Source organism: Acanthopagrus latus, chromosome 3 (assembly GCF_904848185.1).
Source record: "Acanthopagrus latus isolate v.2019 chromosome 3, fAcaLat1.1, whole genome shotgun sequence".
Lineage (NCBI taxonomy): Eukaryota > Metazoa > Chordata > Actinopteri > Spariformes > Sparidae > Acanthopagrus > Acanthopagrus latus.
This window is the reverse complement of record NC_051041.1, coordinates 1,951,800-1,963,867: the sequence shown is the minus strand read 5'-3', so window position 1 is coordinate 1,963,867 and position 12,068 is coordinate 1,951,800. Positions and strand designations below refer to the sequence as shown.

Genomic DNA, 12,068 nt, shown 5'->3' with positions numbered 1-12,068 from the left:
CTGGGAGGCTGCCGAGCCTGGTTCCTTTGCCTACTTTCAGTCTACAGTCCTGGTGCTCATTCCTCAAGACCCGCCCCTCTTGGTGGTCCAGATCCCCTGTGGTCGCAGTGTAAACACCAGCACAGTCAGCTGCATGGTTGACTGAGCTAACCCACAGCTATTGTTAGCAGCATTTAATTCTTGATGACAAGGTTCAGCTCCCAGATGTACTGTGAGCATTGTTTTTCCTTGGTATAGTTGACAGTCGGGGGAAGCTCCAGTATTTTGCCAAACCAGACACATTCTGTAGAAAAAAGTTACCAGCCGGATGAGAAGACAACAAACATTTAGGCTGATGGTTTCATGGTCTGTTGTTCAGCAGTGCTGTTGAGCTGCTGTGGGAGATGACGGGTAATAATCCCAGTGAGTGTCCAGATTTCTTACGCTCCCAGAAGGTTTTAAAGGTCACCAAAATGTGTTCATGTTGTTTGATTTTTCTTTTTTTTTTTTTATCCCGTCAGACCAGTTCATGTCAGAGAGCTTTGGGCTTGTCTTGACTGTGTTTGACCCAAACAGCTAATTTTCTCTCTGATGCAAAGAGGCATCGCAGTTTATCTTCTTATCCTCATTATTTTCACAGACTCCTAATATTAACTGTGATTAGGAGCTTTGACCCGGAGAACAAAACAACTGTGAGATGTGACATTACAGAGGCAACCAGATAATTATACTGTTAGTGAGACTCCTTCCTGCAATCTCAAATATAAATATATATGAATTCATACATCAGGACAATTGGCTAAAACATATTAATACTTTAAAGGAAAATGAAACTTGTACAGTGATTGTGGCCAGATTTTACATTTGAAACATACAGAAAATAAACTAACATCATCAGCAGTGAAGATTCAGCCGCGTGGATGTTGTGTGCAGCTTAGTAAGATGGATACTGATGACCCGTGTCTGCTGTCGCATTGATAAACAAAAAAGAAAACCCCCAGAAGGACATGGTTTACTAAATTCTACATAGATGACAGGATTTAGGGGAAACCAACACTCCTTTAACAGAGTTTTCACCTTTTGAAGACAAGTTTTATTCATACTTTTGACTGAGTCAACTGGCTGTTTTCCTGGTGGTCGTTATAACACGTCGAAACAATGTGTGATTATGCAGCTTAATGTACGTTTATAGAAGTGTTTAATAAGTTATGTGAATAACCAAGACTGAGCTACTGGAGTAGAACTTCTTAGAAGTGACTTTAGACAATAATAAAACACTCAGTCAACATTATATTTTAGGAAAACGTCCCTGACATCATGCTAACTGATGATGCTGTTAATTCAGGATTTTGATTGGCCATCTGTTTTTTATTGTTCATCAAATAGCTCTGAAAATGATCCCAAAGATACCTGGATGATGAAACCCAGTGAGGATCTGTTTTGTGAGGTGTTTTGAGAATCCAGGAGCGTTTTACCTTAAATGATGCTTTTTGGAAGCTGAGTGTCGACTAAGAACCTGCAGCCAGCTGCTCTGAGATTGATTCCCCTGGAACTGTGACACATTTCATCCTTCTGCTGGGGGAAAATGCATGTGTACAAGTCATGTCAACATTATTAGTTGCGGTGCTGGCAACAAAACCAGAGCGATAAAGAAAAAAAAAAAATCTCACTGGTGGGTGAGAAGAGAATATTCTACAAGCATAATTTATACTCAGTGTTTTCTGTCATGTAAAAGGTTGAGTTCAGTTGTGAACAAAGACACTGTGAGATGAACATCGGAAACAAAAACAGTAACCAAGTTATTGTAGTTTAAGTAACCGCTTCCTGCAGTTTCTGCAGCTGAGTCCTCACAATAACTTGGTTTCTTCTCAAACCAAAGTAAGTAAAGATGAGCTGAGAGTATTTGCTAAAGTGTTTTTTTAAGTGAGACAGAGCAGTCGGTCATCTCTCTCCGCAGCGCTGTGCAGCATTAATTAGACGGCACAGTGCAGGAACGAGATTGACTCACTAATAAGCAACTATCTGACTCCCGTTTACTACTAATGAGCTAAATGCCATTGAAAAACTGTACAGGAGTCGGAAGCGTTTAATGCAGAGCCGTGAAAACATTTTCAGCTCAGCGAGTCGGCCTGACACCAAGCCGAGCTGCAGCCTCATTAAAACATAACATCTACATTTCTGACGTTCAGCAGACGCTCTTAACTCCAGAGGCTCATTGCGAATGTGAGAGCAGAGGAAAAGTGCGGTCGTATGAAGCTCAGATTGTGTGACATGTTGTAAGAGTCTTTGTTACTGCTCACATTTAACTTAGGAAATCATTTAACAGTCAATCAGTTGATGTGAACGTCCCCCAGGCCTCATTTAGAAAACGAACTGAGGATCAAAATTTATCTGAATTTCGACGTAGTGGACAGGTTTTTTGCTTTAATGTATCAGTATAAAGTAAATGTCGTTTGCACAATGTAAAAGATGAAATGACACCATCGTCTTTTAGTTTGCTCGCCTGTAATCCTCACTTTCATGCTGCAGATGTACAAAACCTGGCAGGACAATGCACGACGGTTGTGAAAGATACTGAAGTTCTTCAAATGTGTGAACTTAATCCATCCTCAACACCTCCAATAATAAGGAATAATCCAAGAGTGTGTGTCGTCCTGTCTCAGCAGGAAATGAATCATATTGTGTGGACCGAGTATACGTTTCTTTGTAGAAAGGAACAAACAGTGGTACCATTTCCTGGGACCTTTTTTAAAGACCTGAGGCCGTGACAATAATAAATCATCCCATTTTGTTTAATATTGAATTGAGTGAGGTGCTCAGAACCAGAAGGAATAAAAAAAGAATATACCTGAGAAGATTCAGGAACAACAAACACAGAGAGGTTATATCATCAACACTCCACTTTCTGCTCAGTTGTCCAACTCAGGAGTATTGAGTGGTAACAGTTTGTTTACTCTGCACAGTAATTTGTCTTAAATGTCACACTGCTAATACATTGTTCTCACTAATGATGCCCCAGAGATCAGCTCGGTTTGAAAATAATTGAGTTGGCTTTTGATGCTTTGACGGGAGAGAAAGAGGAACAAATAAGAGCTCGAGTCAGAAAACCGCCTGGGGAAATACATTTCTGACTAGTATTCATCCATCCGTCCTCTCCTTATTGGATGTATCTGATGGAAGGAGTCGATGAAATGTGACATGTGTAAAGGGCTCCTGTCACACTTTTCAACCAGCGTTAGTTTAACACAAAAATGAGGCTGTGAAGAAACGAGTCGATCAGACGACGGCACAGGAGCTGCAGAAATCAGAGCTGATGGTGGGCTGGAGCTCACAGATATCGACACAATCAAACCTCACATTTACTGACAAACATCAATATCTTTGATATTCATTACTCCCAAAAACATTTAGTTGTGTTATTCACTTTTAGATTTCCCTCAGGTAACACTCCAGTAAGCTCAGAAACCGTCACTTGGCTGTGCCGTGGTTTTTAAGAGGAGAAAAAACATTGATGTGTTGAATAAGTATTGGCTGGAGCTCCGTCACAATTTCCATGTTCTTTGAAGCGCGGACAGTGATTTTAGATGAGTTTCATGAGGCCACCTGACAACGCAGACCTCTCAGTCTATAAAGAACCTCGTAAGCGTCCCCTGAATTACGTGAAACTGTCTAATCACAGCTAATTTGGCAGGAAATGCATCAATACCTTAAAAAAATAAATTGCTATTCATTGGTCTTTTCCCATCCCTGGATGTCCTGCTGAGTCCAATTTTAAAAACACCATTAAAGTGTGACAGAAAAGTAAACGGCTGAAATGTGAAAAAGCGGTGCTCGTTAGGAACGTTCTTTAGTTTCTGTTTCACTGTTAGGATTAAATGTGTTCCTCAATGAGCTACAGTTACTGCAAAGAACATTAAGCTTGAAGTTATTAGAGTGAAATTATGCCACAATCCTGTCGATCAATGATTTAATAAAGGCTGTTTGTCATCGTTATGTGAAGTCATTAGACTGAAACAAAAGTATTGGATGGAAATCTAAAACTCATCAGTCCAAAGCTTGAATAGTTATTTTCACAGCAGCAGCAGAACGTGTGTGAGGGCTGTTGTTGTACGTCATTAAGCCAAAGATTAGTGGATATGTGCCGTATAGAGCCGAGGGGCTTGCAGCGTTTAATTGACTCCAGATCCAGGTTTAGCTGTTTTAACATTTTCAATTAACCAAAGTTACAAATTACAAAAACTCAGACTTTTCTTGGCAGAGAAAGCAGAAAGTTTTCGAGTTGCAGCCTGATGGATGTTGACAAACTGTGAAATGAGCTGAGCTGCAGAGGATATGAAATGTTGATTGGGTGTGTATTTTACACGGTGAACTAACGAGAGTAATTTGGTTCCGTTTAGACCTGAATTTTCATACTGATCTTGGGTGTCCGTCTTGATTGTAGAGATCTTCTGTGGATGAAGATGTGCGTGAAGCATCCACTTTTTAGAGGGTTTTTTTGCAGCAGCATGTATATTTGCAGTATTGAAGGTTGTCACAAGATCATTTTCTGACTTTAATCTTCAGGTGATTGTCGTTGCTCTCCATCAGTCCTCTGTACACGTTTCTCCTGAGTTCGCTGTAGCTGATATAACCTGCTGCTAGATAGTTTTAACTTCTAAACTTGCTGCCTAAATAGTTTCAGAATCGTTCTCTGCTGATAAAAAAAGACCCTGGAGAGAGAAACACTTCATAAGAAACTCGTTAGTGTCAGAGCTCACCGAATCTAATATTTTGCCAACTGGGATCCACAGTGGAGCCAGACATAAAAAGCCAGCCTCACGTCTGTTGTTTTAATGCTGAATGTATGGACTGAAAGTTTAAAGTACCCATCTCTCATCAGGGATTCCATGTGTCTAAACAGTGAGCAGATGGTGCCTCGTTTTAAGCCGAGGAAGCTCCTCAAACATGCGGTGTGCTGAGTTATACTAAGGAAATTTAAATGGGCTTATTTCACGTAAGACAACGTCTGGTATTATTATCATTCAGCAGACGCTCTGGGGAGAGGCTGAACTAATTTGGTCACTAAAGACGTAAAGGACGGGACACTATGGTGTGACATTTTCATCATGATAATTTGGTCCTGCTTTTCATAATGAATCCTCTGCTTGTAATGCAGCTCACTTCCTACCTGATGGGTTGAAGTCACCTCTGAATATTTCACTCTTCCTTATTATTAACCACCAACCTCTGAACTTGTGACACACCCAGTGAACCGGCATGTGTCTCGGGCTGCAGGTGGGTGCACTGTGCACTTCAGCCTTTTTTTATCCTGAGTAGACATTTCTTGATGAAAACCTCGCACCGTATTCGAGGTGAAAGGAAAACTGTTGCGTAACTTAAAGTTCTGCTGTGTCCACATTCTTGTAAGTTTTGGGCGAGGGATTAATAACCGGCGTGTTCTGTGGCTATTTCGCGGCTGGCCGACCAACCGCTGCCCAGTGTAGCGAGGACAGAGACGTGGAGTGGTTAGTAGTTGGAGGGAACCAGCCATGACAAGCTGCTGTCAGACTCTGTGTGTGTGTTCACAATCACTAGATGCACATTTCTTTGAGTCACAGTTGGTACCTGTGTTCCAGACGTTCTCCTGCTGTGTGCGTCTGCAGGATACTGCCAGGACGTAGTCATAGCCGCGCTGTTTGTAGTAGTTAATGTTGCTTAATGTCTCTCTGACTGCAGCAGAGTTATTGGTGGCATATGTGCCGAGTTTACTGCCACCGAAAAGGAATAAATCTCGCTCAAGTACGACTGCAGGGGTGTTGTTGAAACCACTTAGTGCCAGTTGACATTTGATATCATCAGAAACAAATTTACCTGATGGCAGTTTAACAGAATCACCTCGTGTGCAGATCTGCTGATCATCTGAATGTTGTTGGGTTGTAGAGAAAGATGTTGCTGATTGTATCTGTCTTTGGATCGGGTGCTGGAGGTTTATCTTTTCTTTTTCAGGTTTGTTTTGTGGCTCTGTGCGGAGACCGTTTCCCACCAGCGACAATAATAGACGCCTGGAATTAAATCAGACAAATAGCACAAATCTGCAGGGAATTAATTAGTGGGGAAAGGACATGTTCCTGTGCTACGGCAAACAGTAGCGCATCTTTCTTTTTTGTTTGTTTGCACACATATCCTGTTGGTTGTAGCTGTAGGTATTGTCATAATGATCATCTCATTTCACGTAGAAGCTTGGAACTAGATGATGATGATGACAGAAAATGTCAGGTTATAAACTGTGAATGCCGAGCTGCAGGCTAGTCCTAAAACATTTCATATCTAGAAAGCATTTTTACTGAGGTATTTTGCAAAGATTCACATCCTGCATAATGCTGTCATGCCCCTACCATAGAGTACTTTCGTAGCCTCACTTTAGCTCATAAGTTATTGCACCATCAGCGCAGAAAGTGAGATGATTATAGTAAATCCTGCCTCTAAATAAAGCACAGTGTGTGCTCTCAGCCCTCCACTCAGTACACTCCCCGCGGCGAGGCAACGCACCTCAAGAACCCGTCAATCTCATCGAGCGCTGTGGAAGTGAGGCTGAGCGGCGCCGAGAACAAAGCCGTTATTTCCACCGAGACTTGACGGATGAACAGTCTGTTAGGTTGGTGGTTTGAGGCGGTCGGCAGCACCTAGGAAATTTGAGTAAGATTAAAGGAAGGGTTGGTGTTTGACTGGAACATTAATTACACCTCCACTTAAAAAAAAAAAAGAAATGGAGCTGCTTCCTTTTAAACGGGTGTAGGAGATCCTGCCAGGTCGACCGCAGCGTGATGTCGCTTTTCACTGAGCAGAAAGTGCCGCGTCACGCTGGGAGATTGAGACGAATCCTCTCCGCATCTCAAAGCTGACAGCTGCATTAACAGTCAAAAGAGAGGAAGCGGCGTGAAGGCCGAAGAAATCCAGTAAGAGACGTTAGACCGTGATTTCCACAAAATCAATCCCTGTGATCCCTGAAGTTTTCAATAGATATCTTAATGCATCATCCTAAAGATCTTCATGAAATTAAACCCTATTTTTGATACTATTTATTGTCCTTGTTTTCCTAACAATAGCTATTCAATGTGTTTACATTCAGTACCTGTCTCACTGTATGGTAGTTTTGATTGATACTTTTATTGATTATTGATAAGTCTTTTGTTGTTTTGTTTGTGAGTCCGCTGAGCTGAGTGTCGTTTCAACACATTTATTGCTGTCATGGCAGTAAAAGCAGCAGCAGATCTAAACTGCGCCCGAGGTGTCTGCTTTGTGTCAGAAGCGAGCCGAAGAGAATTCTGGATGTTTCGTTTTTGCAACAACAGCTGAACTTCTGGCAGCGTCTCAGCGCCGCGTCCTCTGTTGTTTGCAGCTCATCGTCTGTCCTCCTGTTACGCATCGTGTTGTCCCTGTCTCCTGGTCGCCTGCTCTCAGCAGAGACCTGTTCATACATTAGAGCCCGTTCCCCAGGTGGAACTTGAAATAAAATCAAAATGTCAGCGTTCCTTCACGGGTCTAAAGGGTTTGGAAAGTTGACCGTAAAAGCTCCAGTTCTTATAGGTCTGAATGGGAGGAAACAACCTGCATCAGAGGCACAGATGATGCTTTTTTAAAGGTCTGAGATCTGCCTCAGAACTGCAGTGTGTGTGTGTGTGTGTGTGTGCCAGCAGCTTTTCACCGAGTCGGTGCCTCCGAATGTGGAGTCAAACCAACCACTGATAATAATCAATCCTCTTCGCTCAAAGGCTTTCACTGCTAAGCTCCTGGAGGAAATTTGGTTTTTGCATTGAGAGCGCAGTCGAAATAGAGCGTTTTCAGATTCTCAAGGAAGAGAATGGGAGGGCTGTGGAAAGTGCTGAAGTGTGCACACAGTTGTTTAATATAATAACAGAGATGCACCAACACACACACAACCCACACCTCCTGCAATTTTATATACACACCTCCAGACCAAACAGTGTGAATAAAGATGGCCTCCTGCTTCTGGATTGATCTACATTTATCTACTACAGCATCATATAAAATCGTACGATAAGAATTCCAGGTGGACAGTAGAGCAGTTTAAATGATACAGCTAAGATTTATAGATTTTATAGGTTTTGTTCCTTCATTATATGTGCAGCCTTCAATACACTGGTGGAAACACAAGTGTGTGTGAGAGTGAACAAGAAGGTGGAGATGTCACAGTGATGATATTTTTATCCTAACGGTCGGCAGCTGAAACCTAGAAAGTGGTCATAAACGTTTGGAAGTTAATGCAGGAATAAAGATGAGCGATGACACTGCATTCCCTCAAAAGTTGGACCAAGTTGAACTTTTTTTGCTGAGCAGTGTATTTTTATTCTGGAGCCCTCTGTGTCTGAACCTCCCGCTGTGTCAACACACCGGTCGCAGTGAAATGAAGGAGGAAGCTGCTTTTTCTGACACAGGGCCTTTGTTGCTTTTGAACAAAAGCCTGATGAGGGAAGAGAGAGTTAGAGAGCTGTAAGTGTGAGATGTGATGTAGTGTGTAGTTCAGGGAAATCACCAGGCAGCGGCACAGAAAGCCACAACACACAGAAAGTACATCTGTGATCAAAAGAGTCGTTGTTAACGTCAAAATAGCCAAAAGTTAGTTTACATCGGTTTTATAGAATTTAAACATTTGTGTGTTTGCAACTTTGTGGCAACAGTTTGGGAAAGAAACTTTCGTTTTTTCGTCTAAAAGTAGGAAAACATTCAATAAAACAGTCAAACTTGAGGACAAATTATTCAGAAAGTTTAAGCATTGTCCTACCAAACATTACATATATTACGTATTACATGTTAATCTCAGTGTAAACTGTCTCTGTGTACATTAATTGTGTACGTTGTTCAAATAAAATCACACACTAAAGTTAAACTAATTGTATTTGTGGCGCTAATGCATGACAGTAGAGATGTTTCAATCACTGAGTCCAAATTGCACTCAGAAGACCACAAACTCTCATTGGATTTCATTTTAATATTGAACAGTTGTAGGTTTGCGTGATGTATATTTCCAGTGACGTGACGTTTGGGCGGCACCACTTCTAACAAGAAAAGTGAAAGGATTAGCTACAGCTGTTCTACAGGAGGTGGCTCTTTGATTGTTATTGATGGTATCTGCAGTTGGTGGTACGTGGGAAACGTGGTTTGGTATGTAGTGAAACATGCTCTGAATAGTTGGTCCTGTCGACTAATCATGAACATCCCAGAACACAAAGCCAGCTCCGTTAAGAGACTGTTTCTTAGTTCCCTGTGGAAGAACTTTTCCTACACTGTGTTCTGATCTGGTTCAAATCTGGTACAAAGCAGAGCTGTCCACATACTTTTGACCATATATATTAAAGCATGATAATACCCTCCGTGTTAATTTCACCCGTCTTTCACATCATCTCTTCCACTTGTAATGGCTACTTGTATTCAGGGCACAACTCTCAGCGCCGCCTAATTGTCAGTGGTAGATTTAATCAGACTGAGTCACTCTGGAATCGTCCAAACTGAGACTCTGACGTCTGGAGGTTTGATGTGAAGACTCACGAGGAAACAGCAGAATGAAAAGTTGTGATTATTCTTTCATATTAAAGCTGCCAGATATTTTTCACTCACAGTTTTGAATATAAGGAAACTTCCTGGTGATGATCTGCCAGGTTGTGCCGATGGATGAAGAGAAGCATTTGGCTGGTGGTCGGTGTTAATTTTCTCTTCGGGCTGTGTGACGGGAGCAGAGTGTGACACGGCAGCCGGTGTTGCCTGGATACTTAATATGACGGTCTGTCTGCTGCCATTCACTCATTCCTCCTAATTAGAGCAGAAGCAGCTGTTTACACACTAATAATAAATGTGAAGAAAGAGCAAACTTTGTCTGAAAACATTTGTTAAAAGTTCATCCAAGGTTTCGTCTTCGAGAAGACAAGTAATTCTTTAAAAATGACGTCGACAGGTGAGATTTAAAACCTTTTAGCAGTAACTTTAATTGAACATTCGTGTGAAGGATGACAAATACGGTGAGAAATTGTTGGGCGTTGATTAAAGTGTTTGACCTGATTAGAAGTCTGAATGTCAATTTGTTCTCACCTCATTATTCAGTCTGACATTTGTTGACATTTCTCATTGGCCCAGAGCTAATCATTAGTGGCTGATGTTTATGACGGTCGCTAACGACTGTTTTCATCACTGATGAATGTTTCTTGATGAGATGTTTGAAGAAAATTGATAAATTGAATATCAGTTGCAGTTTCATTTTCTGTTCATCAGTTTATAGAGAATTGCTGCTGTAAATATCTAAACTTCCTGTTTCCAGAGCAGTTTTAATACTGAAAGAGCTTCAAAACATAAAACCAAAAGCAAGAATAAATCCAGGAAGAGGAAATATTGCTGATCGTCTGTTTGAAGATACTGAAAATCATCATCAATGGAGTGTTAGGCGGTTTGAGAGGATTATTGAGAGGTGGTTTGAAGGGCTGCAGCTAATGGTTTGTTGTTTTGTCTGTGAAATATTGACGTTCTCACATCCCAAAGATGTTCACACTTGAGAAGCTACAATCACAGAACGCTGACTTATATATTCTTTAAGTCGATTAATCGATTATCAGAATAGTTGGGGATTGATTTGAAACTTGACAACTAATGGATTAATGTGTTGTAGTGCATCTGTCACGTCATTTTCCTCGGAGCAGGTACAGTTTGTCATGTTGATTGAAGAGTCGTTTCTGTTGCCCTTTTCTCAGTTGTGGCCCAGAAAGGTGAAACTCTTAAAGGTTGAGTGAGGTGATAATGTTTTTCTTATTGCATTTAGCCTTTTATAAATGTTGGTCTCATCTTTAAAGATTGATGTCTTCAGTAGGAGTTAATGGACTGAAGGGCTGAGCGTCACAGACACTGAGCTCCTGTCCTGGCCCTGTTTTTAAGTCATTGATGAAGAGAGATGTGCTCAGTAGAGCTGAAGTGATTCGTTGATTAGTCGCTTATTTTCCACTGGTTCAGGTTGAAATTTGTCCCGGACAGCTGAGAGAATCTAAAGAAACTTGGTAACATGTTTTTATTTAGATAGTTGTTGCAGATTTAGTTGGATCAAAATGTTGATTCTGTTTAGTTTTAACGCAGCTCTGTCACATCACAAGTTATTTGTTATTTGCTAGATATAGCTTCGGAGCTGAAACTGAATCCCAGAGATTATTTTGATATCCTTTTGAAATTTGCACATTTTTCGTACTTTTTCTTATGCAGCCTGTTTTTCTTTGGGTTCAGAAAGTGTGCACTTTTTTTAATTAAGTCCCCTTGACGTGAACTGTGAGGCTCTAGATGAGTTGGTATAGGACGACTCAGAAACTAAACAATCAGTAGATCAATCATGAAAATACTTGGCAGATTAATCAATAAGTTAATTGTCAGTTGCAGCCCTGGTGGCTGGTAGTTCAGGGTTCTGGAAGTTTGGCTTGAAAGTTTGCATTCTGCAGAAAGTTTTTTATATAATTCAGAATGCACAGATACGTTTGATGATTGAATTATATAAACATTATGAAATGCAGAGTTATTATTCTTAGTCTCCAGCAGGTACAAAAATGAATATACATGAGTTCCAGTCATCTTGCTGGTTATTGGACCTTTCTATGCTTGAAGATATGCCTGATGTATTGGAACAAGATGATACAAGTCTCAGTAATATGATAACAACAAGATGAAAAATGTGATTTTTCCTTTAATTTGGCCTGAATGGATATGAATGACATGAGTATCTATCGCTCTGTGCCTGAGGCGTCAGCGACTTCTCACTTGAGGCGAGACTGTGGCAGATTTCCAAGGCCAAAGATTCACCTGCTGCCAGAACTCTGCAAGACGCACAAAAGCTAAAATGCAGATTTCTCAGTAAATGTCGTGTTTTTCACATTTTAATAGATGTAATTCGTGCTCAGATCCGTCAAGTAGTGACAGTATTATGAGTTAATGCGTGCACAGTGAAATAAAGCAATTATATGTCAGCTTGGATGATAAATTACTGGGAAAAAATTGCAGCGAAGCCTCCAACTCTGAGCTGTTGTTGTTTGTGTATCGCTCAGGTGTGTGTGTGTGTGTGTGTGTGT

General features: G+C 41.0%; 2 protein-coding genes across 2 annotated transcripts in view; both read left to right on the top strand.

Annotated features, from left to right (window-relative positions):
* The window catches only part of tmem65 (transmembrane protein 65), a 30,897-nt gene that overhangs the window by 2,988 nt on the left and 15,841 nt on the right, over nucleotides 1-12,068 (top strand). The window lies entirely within an intron of this gene.
* Nucleotides 1-12,068, top strand: part of rnf139 (ring finger protein 139) — a 25,254-nt gene extending 13,186 nt beyond the window's left edge. The window contains exon 7 of the transcript XR_005074314.1: nucleotides 12,045-12,068. The gene's annotated coding sequence lies outside the window, so the exon portion shown is untranslated. The remainder of the gene's footprint in view (nucleotides 1-12,044) is intronic.